Genomic DNA, 16,907 nt, shown 5'->3' with positions numbered 1-16,907 from the left:
AAATGTCCAGGGACCTCTGTATGTCATGTGATATAGAGGATTGAATAAGGAAACACAAGCGGATCATAGCAGAAACAGGGGGCTGAAAACAGCGGAGGCCCCAGACGAGTATAGATAATGTAGGGCGGTGTGTAAAAATGTAATTATAAGAGCAAAGAAAAGCATGAATAAGCATTTGGCGGGCAATATAAAGGAAATTCCCAACGCATTTTATAAATATATTAAGGGCAAGAGGGTAACCAGGGAAAGAGTGGGGCCCATTCGGAGTCAAAGCAGCAATCTGTGTGTGGAACCGGAGGACGTAGGTGCCGTTTTAAATGATTACTTTTCATCTGTGTTCACTATGGAGAAGGACGATGTAGGTGTAGAAATCAGGGAGGGGGATTGTGATATACTTGAACAAATTAACGTTGAAAGGGAGGTATTAGCGGCTTTAGCTGGTTTAAAAGTGGATTAATCCCTAGGCACAGATGTTAAGATGTATCCCGGTCTGCTTTTTGGGCAAGGGAGGAGATTTCAGGGGCTCTGACACGAAATTTCAAATCTTCTCTGGCCACAGGAGAATTGCCAGAGCACTGGATGACAGCGAATGTGGTATTATCATTGAAGAAGGGTAGCAGCGTTAAACCAGGTAATTACAGGCCAGTGAGTCTAACATCCGTGGTAGGGAAACTATTGGAAAAACTTCGGAGGGACATGATTAATCTCCAATTGGAGAGGCAGCGATTAATCAGGAATAGTCTGCATGGCTTTGTCAGGGGGAGATCATGTCCAACAAATTTAATTGAATTTTTGGAGGAAGTGACTCGTTGTGTCCATGAGGGTAGTGTAGTTGATGTAGACTACATGGGCTCAGTAAGGGTTTTGACAAGCTCCCCCCTGGGAGAATGGTCAAGAACATAAGAGCCCATGGAACCCAGGCAATTTGGAAAATTGGGTCCAAAATTGGCTTAGTGGCAGGAGGCAGAGGATGATGGCCCAAGATTGTTTTCGCGATTGGAAACCTGTGATGAGTGGTGTACCACACGGATCGGTGCTGGGGCCTTTGCTGTTTGTGGTGTACGTTAATGATTTAGGTCTGAATGTATGAGTTATGATCAGTAAGTTCGCAGATGACATCAAAATTGGTGGTGTTGTAATTAGTGAGGAGGAAAGCAGTAGATTGTAGGACGGTATAGATGGGCTGGTGGGATGGGCAGAGCAGTGGCAAATTGAATTTAATCCTGAGAAGTGTGAGGTGTTGCATTTTGGGAGGGCTAAGACGGCAAGGGATTAGACAGTGTACTAGGAAGTACAGAGGGTCAGAGGGACCTTGGTGTGCATGTCCATAGATCCCTGAAGTCAGCAGCACAGGTAGATAAGGTGGTTGAGAAGGCATATGGGATGCTTGCCTTTATTAGCCAAGACATAGAATATAAGAGCAGGGAAGTTATGCTGGAGCTACACAAAACACTATTTAGGCCACAGGAGGAGAACTGGGTGCAGTTCTAGTCGCCACACCATAAGAAGTTTGTGATTGCACTGGAGAGGGTGCAGAGAAGGTTTACCAGGGTTTTGCCTGGGCTGGATCGTTTCAGCTATGAAGAGAGACTGAATAGGCTAAGGTTGTTTTTCTTAGAGGAGGGAAGACGGAGGGGGGCCTCATAGAGGTATACAAAATGATGAGTGACATAGATAACGTAGATAGGAAGAAACGTATCCCTTAGCGTAGTTGTCAATAACCTGGGCAATAGATTTAAGATAAGTGGCAGGACGTTTAGAGGGGGTTTGAGGGGAGAAAAGTCATCCAGAGGGTGGTTGGAATCTGGAACACACAGCTAAATGGGGTGGTAGAGGCAGGAACCCTCACAACATCTAATAAGTATTTAGATGAGCACTTGAAACGCTATAGCATACATGGCTACAGGCCAATTGCTGGAAAATGGGGTTAGAATAGATAGGTGCTTGATGGCCGACACGAGCAAGATGGGCCGAAGTCCCCGTTTCTGTGCTGTATAACTCTAGGTTACTATGACTCCTAATTCCCATTCGCAGTGTTTGCAGTTCGGCCTCCAGCTCATCAATTCTGACCCAAATCTCGTTAATCCGCGGGCACTAATTGCAGACGTGATTGACATGGATTGCAGCGGCACCCAAGAGCTCCGAAGTGCTGCAACCGTATCACATCCACTGTCCAGCCATCTTTATTGTGCTAATTATTTGCATTTACCCTAACCAGTTTATCGTTCCCCTTTTCGCCTAGCTCGCTCACTCACCAATCCCTGGCTTCAAATTCTGTGCGCTCAAGCAGCACTCAGTGCAGCCCAGCAGCACCAAGATGCCCATGTATTTTTACGTCCTGAAACACAATAATGAGTCAAGCTCTGCTAAAGCTCAGAAATTTAACCCTTAAAACTCCCTTACTCGTCAAGCTCCTGGATTCAAACCATGTGCTTTGTCAGTGGAGACACTCTCTCGCTATTTTCTGCACAAAATCATCCGCCCAATCTCCTGTATAAATTTCACCGCCTATATTAAATCTCTCCCTAACATTCTTTGTTCTAAAGAGAACAATTCTGGCCCCCGTACTGTATGAACGTAAATTATCATCTCACCCCTGGACATGAGGAAAGGCGAAAGAGTACACAAAGTTTTGGAAGAAATCCAATCTCCAGCTTGGTGAATGTTGAGAAACGCTTTGAAAACCTAATCAGAGGAGAATTAAGAGCGAAGACGCCGACAGGTCAGAGGCAGTTAAAGGTACCTTTCCCTTCTTTAAGACGCTGAAACATTTAAGCTGAGCTAACTGGTGAATTTAACTACAAATAAGTGACAGGATTGTCGATGCTGCACATCAGGAAATAAACATTGTTTGGTTTCAGAATATTTGAATACTTGGAATTAGAAAATGCAGTTAAAGGCTCGAATATAGAAGGCTCCTGGAGACTCATTCATGTTTTGGCCTTGGGCAAGGTCAGCCTTTACCATGTAATCGCCATCAATGTCTCATGCTTTATCTTGGAGATGAGCAGTTCTGTGGTTTGTGTGGCGCAATAGGATCCTGTTTGCTTATTAACCGATGGTTTAGTAGTTCAGTTCCACTCCGGGCATTTGCAATTTCGATATGGGTCCTTCAGTTGCAATCAAATATTCGCCACCCGTTGTCTGTTCTGCTGAGAAGCAGTGAGCTCTCACCGCGATGCTGACATAGAAGCAGTGAGTTCCCACCGCGATACTGTACGAGTATATATTTGAAATTAGTTATCGATATCCACTTCATTACAAATATACTGTTATTGCGCTGAAATAAACTAATTGATAATATACCTACGGGCATGTTCCAAACACAGAGCGAGCCTTGGTCACCAGACCGTGTTCCCAATTTATTTTAGGCCAGTAGAAACCTGACTAAATCTTCAGAAAATATCTCCATGGTAATTGGCAAGATTCGTACTGAAGCGGGGAGATGGCCATGGATTTTTACTTCATCACGTGAAACATTCCGCAACGACGACTAATCACAGTTCCTGGAAATGTTGATCTATTGAAATCACATTGATCTCCGTTTAAGCGAATTCTCGGAAGCAGTATCTCCTTTTCCTATATATATATACATTGCTGTTTTGGCCTTCCCGAAAGCTTTTCCGAAATGAAGCTGCTCAGGAAATGCAAAATGGCTACCTTCCCGTCACCACTATGCTAACAAGGAACAAGCCGCCCTTTGCTGCTATGCATTTCCGACAGTTACGGCAGCTCCACAATCACGCAATCAATACATCTTATTGCATTTACCAACCCCAGGGGGAGTAGTGCGATTCCTGTACGGAAAGAAGGTGGATGGACAATGAGACAAAGAAGTGCAGACGGACAAAGAGAAAACGAGCCAGACGGATAGAGTTTGAAAGGTATAGATATATTTCACAGCGTCCAGCGCTATGATATTTCAGAAAGCAACACGAAAGAGTTTTTCTGCCAGTGACATGCTTCAGCGGTATAGTGAATTTTGTACTGACAAAGATGGAGAAAAAAATAAAGATTCTGTGTCTAAAAAGTTGCTAAAATTAGGACTATTAAAATCCTGCTATTTATAAAGTTTGACACTCGATCCAACAGCTTTAATCTGGCACTTCATACTGTTCGGCCAAGCTACCAAAGAGAGCGAATGTCAGTTTTGAAGCTGGTGACTGCTAACTGAAAGAAGCGTTACTCGTGTACTGCCCCTCACCGCGCTCCCCCCACCCAATACCCTTCCGGTGCTCTACGCCAACCGACTTTGCAATGAGCCGCGGGGCTAAATTCTTTCTTTCTATCCTTTGCCCTTGTGGGTCATTTGGTTGGTAGGCATTTAAAATTTGTGTATGTCGTTTGGTTCGAGGTCACGTCGAGCGCTGAGGCTTTCATTCAACTGAGTGACTAAACGTTTCTTTCATGATGGCTATTCTCCTTGTGGAGCAATTAAGAGGGCGTTGGGTCAGCATTTAGGATTGTTTAAAGACAGTTGCTTCGAGATCATACCAAGCGTCATTGAAAATCATCGGCGATATTCCTCAGCGTTATGGAAAAAACTATGTTAGATGCTGGAAATGCACATTAGCAGCGGCATCATGGAAAGGAAAAGAGAATGAATATTTCAAATTCGTGGCCTTTCATCACAGTTGAAGGTTTTACCCGACCTGCAGCGTATTCAAGAAAACTCATTCCCCGCCACCAACCCCCCCCCCCCACCCCCCCCCCCCCCCACCCCAGCTTGACAGCGGTAATGTGAATCCGATTCGCGTGCACATAGAGTCACAGAGATCTACAGCACAGAAAAAGGTCATTCGGCGCATCGGCCCCGCGCCGATCAAACAAGTGCCTAACTATTCTAAACCCATTTCCAGCTCTAGGCCCATAGCCTTGTATGCCATGGCATCGCAAGTGCACACCCAAATGTTTCTTCAACATGATGATTGTTTCTACCTCTACCACTCTTTCAGGCAGTGAGTTCCAGATTCCTACCACTCTCTGGGTGAAAAGATTCTTCCTCATATCACCTCTAAACCTCCTGCCCCTTACCTTAAAGCTATGCCCCCTGGTTATTGATCCCCCCACCATCTTATACGATTAACAGTGTAGACGTTGTGCAGAAAGGTAAGTGCAGGAAATTCTCTGAGATGTATCCAACAATAGGTGACAGTAGAACAGTAGAATTGTCTACAGTAGAACTGGGGTCACTGTAGATTGCAGCTGGTGACGAAACTTACACATGCAGGTTTGGTTGATTCACTTAACTGGTGTGTGGCGCAAATAATGTCAGGGTTAAAAAGGTGATGAATTTGGAACGTAATCGGCGTAGAAATTCATCTGAGTCATTCTGAAAAGAACAAGGAGCAGAGCGTGCGATAAAAAGTTGAGAACTGCATGCAGAGAGGTACGTGCAGGAAATTCTCTGATAATCGCTGTGTTTGAATATCTATCTACGTTACATTGCTGGATCTCGTCTCGATACATCTCATTTGCCCCATTCCTCTTTCAGAGACTCAACCTGGGCAGGACGGACCGAATGGGCTCATTCTGTGCTGCAATCATTCTTTGCTTCTCTGTTTAGCACTCCCTTCGGTCATCACATGACAAACTCTTTTGCTATTTTATCTTTCATGGCTTTCCCTTCATCACAGACGTTTCATTTTGTTCATTCTTCACCCTGCCCGCTTTCACTTGATTGATATCAATTACATTTCTAATTTTACCATTTCTTATTAAAGCTCATTGACCTGAAACATGAACTCTATTTACCTTTCCAAAGATGCTGCCTTACTAATTTGCAGCATTCTCTGCTTTTATCGCTGCCTGGGTTCACCAATGTCCAGAACTTGAACTCGACCAGCCTTACAGAAACTCTAGCTACAAGAGCAGGTCAGAGGCTAGGGATCCTGCGATGAGTAACTCACCTCATAGCCCCACAAAGCCGGTCCACCACCTACAAGGCAGAAATCAGGAGTGTGATTTGAATAAGTGCAGCTCCAACAACACTGAAGAAGCTCCACACCATCCAGGACAAAGCAACCAGCTTGACTGGCATCCCTTCCACAAATATTCACTCCCTTCACCACCGGCGAACATTGGCAGTACTGTGTAACATCTACAAGATGCACTGATGAACCTCAGCAAGGCTCCTTAGGCAGCACCTTCTATACATGCGAGCATTACCATCTACAGGGACAAGGGCAGCAGACAAATGGGAAAGCCACCACGTGGATGTTCCTCTCCAAGTTAGTCACAGTCCTGACTGGGAAATAAATTGCCATTTCTCCTCTGTCGCTTGGTCAAAATCCTGGAACTCCCTCCCAGCAGCACTGTGGGCTTTCCTACACCTCTGGGGCTGCAGAGGTTCACCACGCAGCTCAATGGCAATTAGGTATTGGCAATAAATGCTGGCCGAACCAGCGACGCCCACATCCCGTAAATTATTTTTAAAAGTAGGTCTGAAAGCATGGCTGGTCGACTTTACGTGGCAATCTAAGTATACGTTAGCGCAAATACGGTGTTATTGTTAGCTGCCTTGTCGACAGGTATGATTCTTGTTAAGACAGCTCATAAGCTCTTTACCCTTGTTTCCTGAATTAATGAAATGTTAACCGAGCAACCTTTTTAAAATTAAACAGTTTATGTTTATATCTGCATCAAACAAATAATGGGTTGATTATAGATATAGAAACACAGATTCTTTACTACATGAAATTCTTAAGATGCTCTTTTTGGCACCTGCTGCATGTTTTTTAGGGTTTTTTTCTCTCCAACTCTGTCATTATAAAACTGGCTATGCGTCAAAAGTATTTCACTGGCTATGAAGCGTTTTGGGACACCTGGTATTCGTAAAAGGTCAACGTCTGTTTACTTTCAGAATTAACAAACGGCTGGGGTTGTGAAATGTATCTCTGCCTTTCAAGCTCTACCTGTCTCCCTGTTTCTGCCGAGACTACTTTATAGCTTTCCCTCTGTATTCCTGTGTCTCTGCCCATTCCTCTGTTTTCCTGACATGAATCGCGCTCTGTAATAAAACGACTCCCTCTAGGGTCAGTAAATATAGGCGGACCTGTTGGCTGCGTGATTGATGAGCTGACGAGTCTATCGGAAATGCGAAGCAGCAAGGGCGGCCAGTTCCCTGTTTGTAGATCCCCACCTGTCACGCGGGAGACCGGGCCGACGCGAGGGTGTTCATTTTAAGCTGAAGAAATGTATTAACAGTTCCTGCGCAGCTTCATGTTGGATAAACCGTGGATAAGACCAAAAGAGCAAAGATGAAAACGCCAAAGGAGATGCTTGAGCTGAGAATGGGCTTAAACAGAGATACTAGCGATTGCAATGAATCGACATTTTCAGAAAATAAGATCCGCTGCCGTGCCCGAATAGTTAGGGCGGTGGACCAAGAATTTAACGGTTCGAATTCTACCGGTTACGAGTGCAGTTTCTCGCAGTTGTTTGTAAGATTTAACTCTTAGACTCGAAGAAAAGCAAAGCATTGCTGATGTTCGAAATCTGAAATAAAAACGGGAACTGATGTGGAAAAACTCAGCAGTGCTTTTGCACAAATAGCGGTCTTTTCAAGTTAGTTGCAAATTTCCATCGCTAATATTAACTGATAACTTGAATTCGGATTTTTTTAACAATTTCACCGCCCGCTTGTCAGCCCATCGCTCACTCATCTCAACTACTGCGCAAACAAACTTCATTTTCTTTTACATTTTGCGTTGACAGAATCACTGGATTCGCAAGAAAATGTCGCGTGCAATTGAGTGGTTGCACTTCCGAAATGCAGCTCTTGTCCTCCCGGCGGTCAAACATCTAAATATAACCATATGGTTCGAGGCACCTTTAGTGAGATTTGGACATGTACTCCCCGCAACAGTGAAGGTAGCAGAGCAAACGTAACGGCGGACATATTGAAAATGAGTGCCAGAGAGGCGCAATGCCTCAGCAAAGTCTCAATGTAATTAAAGGAAGGAAGTAAAGGGGGTTAGTGATTCTGAAAGGGAGAAGAATCTCCGTGAAAAAGTGGGGTCAAAATGTGGACAATCAAGCACAGACAAAAGTTCTGAAGTAATTAATAGGTTTTCATTACCAAAAAGGAAATTCATATTGTCTCATTGTTTTCAGCAGCTATCACAGGAATGAAAACGTAGGAAGGAATGCCTGCCGTGACTCGGATTCTAACCGAGGTTGCTGCGGGCGCAACGCAGAGTACAAACTACTGTACGATCACGGCACTTAATGCCAACGGCTACATATGCTTTTCCTTATAACGCGCAAGTATATGGCCCATCTACTTATATCTGCGCTTTAAACCAATCGATACATTTCAAGATGTAAGAAGGCCCCACAATACACTGCGAAACCAGTATTCAATCTGAAAGCAGATTGCTCACAACACTTCCTTGGAAATCTAGGAACAAAAACAGTCCTAAATAAAGAATGGCGATTTTTTTTTTGATAAATAGTTCGCTCTTTTGGAAAACAGCTGGGGTGCCTGCGAGTTGTTCTGACAGGCTGCGATGGTGAAACAAGCAGCACGTATTTCCGAATTTGCCTTATGAAATATGCGAATGGAAGGAATGGAAGATTCGCATCGAATTAATTAACGATTGCAACAGGTTGGCCGCAATTCCCCAGGGAAAAGTCTTTTGAAAGCCCATGGTGCACTACAGTGTTCCAAAGTGGCAGAGCGTAAAATGGGTGTGTGGAATTGTGTTCAGGGAAGGAATTGTGCCCCTGAGGTATGCTTCCTGCTGTCAGGAAAGCTGCTGTATAGAAGTAATTATTTGTATTGCCACATTCGGATCGCTTTCACAATTCAACACTTCCATCACTTAATCTCCCAGTCTTCATCTGGACACAGAACCAAAGGAATTTCAGTTAAAGCAGGAAAATATATGCGGTAAATCGGTTGTGTAATTGTGGAGCATACGATCAAGTGACAGTATCATGGGCTCACTCGGTGCTCTCTGTGGATCACAAGCGTCCAGGACTCAGTTTGGTTTTGAGCACAAAATATCAAGCCTGTGGTTCCGTGCAGAATGAACGAGAGCTGCGCTGCTGGAGGTGCCAAGTTTTGGATGAGGCGTTAAAATGGTTCGATGCAAAAGATTCCTGGGCACTATTTTCAAGAGGAGCAGGAAAGTTTTCCCTGTCGTCCTGCATTCCCCAATCAGCATCACAGCAGCAAACTGTCGCTTATTCACAAGTTTTTTTGCAGTTGTAGTTGTGTGTTGTAGTTACCGCAACCTCGGCTCATATCTGCGTCACAGCAAAGGTTACTTCACATATTTCCTAAAATGTGACATTTCCTAAAAGAACGGATTGAGGAATCAAAGGTCTGCCAATGTAAAGGTTTATTTTTTCCTCCCAAACTGAGCGCATCCACATTTCTGTGTAACCGGCAACATAAAAGACGGAATGTGCTGGAAACAGCAGACTCAAAACCAACTGAGTTTGAATTGAAACTGTAAAATGACATTTGCAAGCGGGGTTGTGAAACTTTGGAATACATTAACACGGAACAGCGGCTATTGTTGACTTGACAGCACTGTGGATTACAAAGATTCAAATCCCGCTCCAGCGTTTGGGCATAAAACTCAAGGCTGCGTTGCAGGGCAGTACTAAGTGAGTGGTGCGGTCTTTCAGTCGACATGTCAAACTGCCTACAAGCCCCCCAGCACTTAATTCAAGAAAAGCGGTGGAGCTCATTCCAGATCGCAACTGGCTGAGTGAAAATTACAACCTGGTTAGCTCATCTCACCGCTTCGGTTTTATTTTTTTAACCATTTGCTGAAATCGAATTCCCTATTCTTTTGTCAGTGAAAGCAGCCTCTCCCTACTTGCTCTGTCACCTTCTCCGCCTATCCCCCTGTATAAGATTGAACGTCTCCATAAAATCTCCGCTTTCCCTTCTTTACTCTAAAGAGAAAAATCCCGGCCTCTATAATCTCACCGCAGAAATCAATTTCCACATCCCTGGGCATGGGGCAAGGCGGAAGCCTGCATAAAGATTTGGAAAATATTGTCAGTTGGAAGTGGGAAGAATGGAAACGGAACAACGCAGAAAACCCGGACTCCAGCTTTGTGAAACTTGAGAAAAGAACCCGGGAAACCTAATCAGAGAAGGACGGGCGAGCAGCCCGACTGATCAGAGACAGTCAAAGTAACTTTCCCTCCATCATGACATTAAAACATTTAATCTGAACTGATTGGTGAAATTAAATGATATCTGTCATCGACAGAATCGTTGTTGTTGGTCATCAGGAAATAAAGCTGAATACTGGTTTCAGGACAATGCGAAAAGTTGAAACAGGAAAATCAATGAAAGGCTCGGATATAAACGGCTGGAGGAGAGCTATTCATATCATAAAGGCAAAATACAGCGGATGCTGGAAATCTGAAACAAAGAGAAAAAATGCTGAAAAAGCTCAGCAGGCCTGATAGCATCTATGGGGAGAAAAACAGACTTAACGTTTCGAGCCTGTATGACTCTGAAGAAGCATTTTTTGTTTTTGTCGGAGAGTGAGTCATGTTGACTTGGTTTATGCAATTGAGGTCAGACTGTTCCCATGTAGCTGCTAAAAATCTTGCATGATTTGTTTTGCTCAATACTGCCAATAGAGTCTCTGTGGCGCAATCGGTTAGCGCGTTCGGCTGTTAACCGAAAGGTTGGTGGTTCAAGCCCACCCAGGGACGGAGCTGTTTACTTTTTTCTCGCGTTAATGACTCATGACACATAGCTGTTGCATGTTTCCTTCATTTTCAATTAAACATTCGCCAATCATTGTCAACTTTGATACCGGTGAATTCCGACCGAGATACCTCATGAGTATTCATTTCAAATAAATGATACTGACGTCCACCTCATTAGGAATATACATTTTCTGTGCAGCTTCACATTCGAAAAGATGTGGGGAAGACAAAAGTGCAACAAAAAACAAACAGAAGGATATGTTCCATCTCAGAATTCGCTTCAGTGTTTTTTTACGTGATTTTCAAGCTCAACCATTCAATTGTCTAAAGGTGGTACTCGTGGCCAGACGGATCAGGCAATGGGCTGGTAATCGGTTGATTTTTTTTTGTTCGCCTCGCGCAGCTTGAAATCCTGCTGACAGTGCTTGCAACCCCTCTCAATGATTTAGAAAAATTATCCAAATTTCCTTGGGCCCATTTATGGCATACACGGACTAATATTCAGCATATTTGAACGCTATGAATAATTTCTTCTGATTTTTATTGACAGCCCTTCTTGTTTTGTTTGAAATGAATGCAATATATTGGTCGTTTTGAAGTACATAACTTGAGCACTGATGAAAAGAGACATTTCGTGGAGGTTTTTCTTCTTGCACTCGTCAGGACAATTAGAAAGAATACCAATGTCATGAGAAACAATAACTTTATACTGTATGAGAAGAAAGCATTGATTGGTTGGCAAGGGGAAACTGATTGGTAGATACGTTGCCATGGAGAAGGCACCAGTTAATGGTGACTGACAGCTAACTGCCAAGTATTGTTTGAAATTTAAACCAAGCAGCTTGACTCCGTTTGCCCAAGCATTTCCCAGATGAAAGAGCCAGCGAATGGCTATCACTGAATTTGTTTAGCTCAAACAGACGCATTTTGTGTGTAAATATAACCAGTAATTGTAATTGTGTCTAGGCTCCTCAGATTACCATGGTACTCCACTCAAAGACATCGAATTGAATTGCACTTCATGCAATGTCATATTCAAAATGTTATGTACTTATATACTTGCATGAATAAAATACAGTTTTAGCTGCAAGATTGCGAAATTGCTTTGGCGCGATGTGTGTAGTCATATCAGAACATCAGGATTTATCGGATGCAAGGGGAGATAGAAATCTCTTTCACACAATTATTCAATCTCCCGAATATAAAGGAAATCAGAACAAGAGTCTCAAATCCCTTTGACTTTTTGTGGCGTGCTGCGAGTCAACTGCCGGAGAGAGAGAGAGCTGTCAACCATAGGAGCCACAGTCATATTGCAACAGATTTTGGAACTTACTGCAAATGGACCAGGTTACAGGTGGAGAAAAAATGGGTCTGATATCGGTCGGCGAACTTTACTGGACGCTGCTCATTGGATAATAAGATTTAGGTTGGCTATGGAAAAGGACAAATAACGATCTGAGTAAGAACGGGGGAAAACCAACCTGTGTCTGCTACATCTAATGTTTTATTCTATTATTTTAAATATATATTTATAAAGTATCTCGGTGGGATGTTTACTCGTTAACATCACAGCTGACAATGTTTGGGGAATATCCTATCATAGCCGAAGGACACAATAAAACGCAAAACCAAAATAAAAGCAAAACACCGCAGATTCTGGAATTCTTAAATAGAAAAACCCAGAAAATACTGGAAAATCCCAGCAGGCCTCGCAGCCTCTATGGAGAGAAACAGAGTTAATGTTCCGAGTCTAATGTTATTCTTCTTCCGAACTGGAGAAAGGTTTTATGGTGTTATGGTGTGTTTTATGGTTTTTGAAAGGGGGGTGGGGTGTTGGCATGTTGAGCAAAATATAATGTCAAGGACAAGTTGGAGGGCTGGAGAGATTAAATAAAAAACATCTCATGAAACACAAAGGAAAGGGACTTTCCAAAGAAGGCTGTGGAGGCCAGGTCATTGAGTGTATTTAAGACCGATAGATAGGTTCTTGATTGGTAAGGGGATCAAAGGTTACGGGGAGAAGGCGGGAGAATGGGGTTGAGAAACTTATCAGCCATGATTGAATGGCGGAGCAGACTGGATGGGCCGAAGGGCCTAATTTCTGCTCCTATGTCTTATGGTCTTATGGACTTGCAATGATAGTTTAAAGACAAAAGCTTTGGTACAGTGTAAGTGCTCACAGCAAAATGAAGGTGTTCTTCTTCGGCAGGCACTCGGGGTTGAGGATAATTTGATTCCACAGTAAAAATGAGTTCTCAGTTGACTAAAGAGTGCAATGCATGACGTATGGTCTCTGTCATACGTGGGGCAGACAGCAGTGGGGGAAACGAGCGATTGGGGTTTCCGGATTGCCAGACGCTCGTTTTGCTATCGAAGTTTGGCTTCAGCTAGGCCTTGCCAATGAGACTCGAGATGTTTTTTTCTTTCCCGGATGCTTTCCCTCCGCTTTTGGTGGTGTTGGTGCAGAGCTTCAGAGTGTCCTTGAAGCGTTTTATCTCTTGGGGCTCGCTTGCCATGTCAAAGCGCCGAGTAGAGCGCTTGAATCGGGAGTCTAGTGTCAGGTATGTGGACGATGTGGCCCGCCCAGTGGAACTGATCGAGCGTGGTCAATGCTTCGATGCTGGGGGTGTTGGCCTGAGTGCGAACACTGATGTTGGTGCGCCGATCCTGCCAATGCACTTACAAAATATTGACGAAGCAGCGCTGGTGGTACTTCTCCAGAGGTTTCAGGTACCTGCTGTCGAAACCCCAGAACAGGTTTCAACACTGCCCTGTAGACCATGAGACTGGTGCAGTGTTTGTGGCCCTGGTCTACAAACACTCTCTCACTCAGCGGCCGAAGGCTGCGCAGGCACACTGAAGGTGGTGTTGATCCTTGTCATTGATGTCCACCTTTGTTGACAGCAGGTTCCTCAGGCAAAGTGGTCCACGTTGTCCAAGGCCTTGCCGTCGATTTTGGTAATAGCGGGGCAGTGCGGCGTAGGTTCGTAGACGACCTTTTTCTTACGGACATTTAGTGTGAGGTCCATGCCCTCGTCTGCCTCGATGAAGGTTTAATCTTGGCTTGGTGCTCGGCCTCTGGTTGCACGCAGTCGCAAGCATACTCTGCACACTGTAGTTCAATGACAGAGGATGGGACGGCCTTGGATCTGGCCTGCAAACTGCGTAGATTGAACAGGTTCCCATTTGTTCTCTAGTTTAGGTCCAATCCAACAGGGAGCTTTCTGAGGGGGAGGTAGGGCATTGCAGCAAGTAAAATCAAGAAGATCTTCCGTGCGATGACAAAATCTTGCTCCGGCCCCTTTTTGAATATGGATTGAGTCTCTGGTGGATCCACCAGTTAGAATCACGGCTTGCATGCCATCATGGAACAGCTGGAGGATGGTGATCAACTTTTGGTAGCAGCCATAACAGAGGAGGATGCTCCATAATGCTTCTCGGTTGAGAGTGTCGAAGGCTTTTGTGAGATGTCTTGTTTGTGATCTCTTCTCACACACAAGATATCTCCACATTTTCACAGACCCGCTTTAAAGTCAGCCGCTGCCGATCTCTGCGTCATGAGCCACAGGCATTCCTCTCAGGGGAAGCAGCTGGAACCTGTCGTTGTACACAACTAGCGCTCTTTTCAAGCTTGTTGCATTTTTTCCAATCGCTAGTATTAACCGATTAGATGAATCCGGATTTTTTTTTCCATTTCCCCGCCCACATGCCATCGCTCACACAGCTGCTGCGCTCACAAACTTTTTTTTTTCATTTGGCGTTGACGGAATCACCAGATTCACAAGAAAATGTCGCGTGCAAGCGAGTGGCTGTCCCAACAATCCTGCTGTCCCAGCACTTGTTCTCCCGGCGGTCAAACATCTAAATATAACCATTGGATTCGAGGCAGCATTGGTGAGATTGGGAAATTTACTCCCAGCAACAATGAAGGTAGCAGAGCAAACTTAACGGGGGAAGCATTGAAAATGAGTGTTCGATGAAGCAATGCCTCAGCAACGTGACAATGTAATTGAAGGAGGGAAGTAAAGGAGGTTAGTGATTCTGAAAGAGAGATGTACGGTCGAATTCTGGGCCATCAAATACAGGCAAAAGAGAGGGATGGGTTCTGAAGTAATGAATAAGTTTTCATTGCCTAAAACACGTCATCATACACCTTAGATCGACTGATAGCTTTTAAGCGCTGTCACGCAAGTAATTTCTGCCGTGACTTGGATTTGAACCGAGGTTGCTGCGGCCACGCCGCAGAGTACTAACCACTATACGATCACGGCACCTCACACCAATTGTTGCATGCCCCCTTCTCTGCAACCAGCAAGTATATGGCCCATCAACTTATATCTGCGCTTTGAACCTATCGATACATTTCACAAAACACTGCGAAACCGGTGTTCAATCTGAAAGCAAGTTGCTCACAACACTTCCTTGGGAATCTAGAAATACATTCAGTGTCAACTGAGGAACTGCGATTTTTTTGGTAAGTAGTTCACTCTTTTGTAAAGCAGTTGTGGTGTGTGCGTGTTGTGCTGGCAGGCCGGGACGGTGAAGCGAGCAGCACTTGTTTCCGAATTTGCCTTATGAAATATGCGAATGGAAGGAATGGAAGATTCACTAAGAAACGATTGCAACAGATTAGCCGCAATTCCAGAGGGACAAGTCTTTTGAAAGCCCGTGGTGCACGACAGTGTTTGGAAATGGCAGAATGCATAAGGGGTTTGTGGAAATGTAAAGAGACCTGTTGTATTCAGGGAAGGACTTGTGTCCCTGAGGTAAGCTTCATGTTGTCAGGAAAGCAGTTATATAGAATAAATTATTTGTATCGCTCCATTGGAATCGCTTTCACAATTCAACACTTCCATCAATTCATCTGCCAATCTTTATCTGGACACGGAACCAAAGGAATTTCCGTTGAAGCAGGAAAATATATGCGGTAAGCTGATTGCGTAACTGTTGAATATACGATCAAGCGGCAGTATCATTCGCTCACTTGGTGCTCCCTGTGGTTCACAAGGGCCCAGGTCTCGCTTTGGTTTTAAACGCAGCATTTTAGGCTGTGGCTCAGTGCAGAATGAACAAGAGCTGTGCTGCTACAGGTGCCATGTTTTGTTTGAGACATTAAAATGCCTACCTGGTTCGATGCAAAAAGTTCCCGGGCACTATTTTCAAGAGGAGCAGGAGAGTTTTCCCTACCGTCCTGTGCTCTCGCAACCACCATCACAGAAGCAAACTGCTCTGTTGTTCACAAGTTCGTTCGATGCGTTGTTCTCATAGCAACCTCCGTTCAAATCTGCTTCCTAGCAAACATTATTTCATATATTTTCCTGTGACCTTTCCGAAAAGAACGGATTGAAGATAAATATCTTATTTATTGCTCCCAAACTGAGCGCATGCATGCACATTTCTGTGTTTGATGCTCCAGAATTCAAATCGGAAACATTAAAAACAGAATCTGCTGGAAACAACAGACCAATACTAATTGAATTTTGAATTGAAACTGTAAAATGACATTCATAACCGGGGCTGTGAAACTGGAATACATTAATACGGAACCACGGCTATTGTTAACTTGGTAGCGCTGTGGATTACAAAGATTCACATCCCACTCAAGCGTTTGAGTATAAAAATAGAGGCTGGGATGCAGGGCAGTGCTAAGTGAATGAAAGAAAAATACTGCGGTTGCTGGAAATCTGAAAGAAAAATAGAAAATGCTGGAAAGACTAACAGGTCTGACAGCACCTGTGCAGAGAAAAACAGAGTTAAAGTATCGAGTCCGTTTGAAGAAGAGTCATACCGACTCGAACCGTTAATTGTGTTGTTTTTTCTGCACAGATGCTGAGTTTTTCCAGCAAGTTCAGCTTTTGCTTAGGTGCTAACTAAACGGCGCGGTTTTTCAATCGATGCGTTATGCTGCCTGCAGTTCCTCCAGGACTTTATTCAAGAAAAGCGACGGAGCTCATTCCGGATCATAACTCACTGAGTAAAAACTAGAACCTGGTCTGCTCATCTCCCCGCTTCCGTTTTTTTTTTAACCATTACCTGAAATCGAGTTCCCTACTCTTTTGTCAGTTACACAGTCTCTCCCTATTTGCTCTGCCAGCTTCTCCACTTATTCCCCTGTATAAGGTTGAACGCCTCCATCAAATCTTCGCTTAACCTTCTTTACTCTCAAGAGAACAACCCCGGTCTCTATAGTTTCACAGCAGAAGTGAATTTCCACATCCCTG

At 44.1% G+C, this 16,907-nt stretch overlaps 1 non-coding gene across 1 annotated transcript; it reads left to right on the top strand.

Annotated features, from left to right (window-relative positions):
• Positions 1-10,615: 10,615 nt before the first annotated feature.
• trnan-guu (transfer RNA asparagine (anticodon GUU)) lies at positions 10,616-10,689 on the top strand. The gene has a single exon. It is a non-coding gene; the product is annotated as a tRNA-Asn (tRNA).
• Positions 10,690-16,907: the final 6,218 nt, after the last annotated feature.

Source organism: Cetorhinus maximus, chromosome 21 (assembly GCF_964194155.1).
Source record: "Cetorhinus maximus chromosome 21, sCetMax3.hap1.1, whole genome shotgun sequence".
Classification (NCBI taxonomy): domain Eukaryota; kingdom Metazoa; phylum Chordata; class Chondrichthyes; order Lamniformes; family Cetorhinidae; genus Cetorhinus; species Cetorhinus maximus.
This window is presented reverse-complemented; position numbering and strand designations above follow the sequence as displayed.